Source organism: Cricetulus griseus, chromosome 9 (genome assembly GCF_003668045.3).
Source record: "Cricetulus griseus strain 17A/GY chromosome 9, alternate assembly CriGri-PICRH-1.0, whole genome shotgun sequence".
NCBI classification, from domain to species: domain Eukaryota; kingdom Metazoa; phylum Chordata; class Mammalia; order Rodentia; family Cricetidae; genus Cricetulus; species Cricetulus griseus.
The window spans coordinates 9603329-9605583 of record NC_048602.1 but is presented as its reverse complement, the minus strand read 5'-3'; the positions used below and the strand labels follow the sequence as shown (position 1 = coordinate 9605583).

Below are 2255 nucleotides of genomic sequence, written 5' to 3'. Positions count from 1 at the left end.
GCCAGGATGCTGTCACCCTGGGAATGTTGTGAGTTTATGGCCATCACTGGCAAGTGGAGCATAATACTGGTGGGTAGGCATGGGCAACAGGAACAGAGGAGACAGCCACTTCAGAGAGCCATTGGGGACATGAGTACACAGGGATAACGAGAGAACATTGAGTTTAGGACACAGGACACATGGGACCCGGAGGCACACAGACACAAATGCGGTGACGTAGGTAACATAGGACATGCTTAGGTGACTGACACACGGAGAAACTTGGAATTCTGGGCTGCTCTGGAGAGCAGCTAGGAGGCTTCCTCCTTCACCACCCAGGCCTGGACTTGTTGGCAAGACACACGGAGGCAGGACTGGTTAGCTGTCCTTAGAGCCAAATAGGGGACCTTGTGACAGCATCTTCAGATCCTAAGGCTGAGTGGTGCCATCAGGGCTCTTGTCATGGGTGTAGCTGCTCACATCACAGCAGCAGTGTTCACTCCCTCAGGTCTAAAGAGCATTCCGTAGCATGGTTTGTGACATAGGGCTGGCCACCGCACTCAGAGCATCTTGGAGCAGTACTCGGTGCAGGTGGGGCTGACGCCAGGCCTTGCCCTTTTATCTTCTTTTTGAAATGGTAAAACATACCATTTTGTTGCATTGAGGGCACATGCTGGGCCCCCCAGTGAATGTGGTGACTCTAGAGACTTTGCTGGGATCCTGTGTGTGTGTGTGTGTGTGTGTGTGTGTGTGAGTGTGTGAACCTCTGGTCTCCCAATCCTTTGTTTGGACCACTGGGATGACCTGAAGGCCCTCAGTCAGGGGCTTCTCATAGATATGGGAACTGGCACCCCTGATATTCATGTCTTTGGGTCTAAATAATGTGGCATAGCAGGGCTTTTGGTTGAAGGGCTCCTCATCATTCTCAGTGTGGCCCCCGGTGCCTCAGTGTCTTACTGCAGTGCTTACACTAGAGACAGAACTTGTACTGGTTCTTGTCAAAGTACACAGTCTGGACACACTTAGGACACTTGGAAGCATATACATACATACATACATACATACATACATACATACATATATATATATAGTGTGTGTGTGTGTTTGTATTAACAGCAATATTTGGCTATACCTCATAGATCATAAATGCCACCTATTTCAAATTATCAGATTAGTTATTAGTATATCTACAGAAGAGTACAATCATCACCAAAATTTAAAATACTTTAATCAATTCTAGAAGAAACTGCAGTCATTAGTGGCCAGTCTCCAAAGGTCCCAAGTCTTCACAGCCCTAGGAAGCCATTAGTTTTCTTTGTGTATCTGCATATTTCCCCATGGTGGAGATAATGAATCATGTATAATTAAATCAAGCCGTAGGTTATTTTTTGTTTGACTGGATTCTTTTGTGTAGGATAATGTATGATATTGCAGTAAGCACCAATACTTCATTTCCTTGTGTGTGTGTGTGTGTGTGTGAGTGTGTGAGTGTGTGAGTGTGTGTGTGAGAGTGTGTGTGTGAGTGTGTGTGAGAGTGTGTGTGAGTGTGTGTGTGAGTGTGTGTGTGTGTGTGTGAGTGTGTGTGTGTGTGTGTGAGTGTGAGTGTGTGAGTGTGTGTGTGTGTGTGAGTGTGTGTGAGTGTGTGTGCGTGTGTGAGTGTGTGTGTGTGAGTATGTGTATGAGTGTGTGTGTGTGAGTGTGAGTGTGTGTGTGAGTGTGTGTGAGTGTGAGTGTGTGAGTGTGTGTGCGTGTGTGTGTGTGTGTGTGTGAGTGTGTGTGTGTGTGAGTGTGTGTGTGTGTGTGTGTGTGTGTGTGTGTGTGTGAGTGTGTGTGTGTGTGTTGTATACTTGGATGTATGTGGGTCTGTGTGCCTATGTGCCTGCACAGAGAGGCCAAAGAATCATGGGGAATATCCTATTGCTCTGGCTTAGTCCTTTGAGACAGGTGTAGTGACTAAGCTGGCACAGGGGCTTGTTACGATAAATCTTTCCACCAAAGCCGCCGAGCCCCACCGCCACGTGTGCGCTCTACGCCAGCCGCCCGCCCGAGTTAGGGCCCCAATTAATGCACAGAGAGACTTGTATTAGGTTCAAAGCTGCTTGGCCAATGACTAGCATTCTCGTCTGTTAGCTCAGTCTCAATTATCATAAATCTATATATTTTATAAGACTTATCAGATGCCTTATTGGCGTCCCTCCTTGCCGGTGGCTCACATCCCACTGCTGGAGGATGCGAAGGGGAAAAGAGGGACACTTCCTGTTTCTCCTTGCTAAATA

The 2255-nt window shown here is 47.4% G+C and overlaps 1 pseudogene; it reads right to left on the bottom strand.

Moving 5' to 3' along the window:
* Positions 1-408: 408 nt before the first annotated feature.
* On the bottom strand, positions 409-1030 carry LOC113831856 (annotated as a pseudogene).
* Between the last annotated feature and the right edge of the window lie 1225 nt (positions 1031-2255).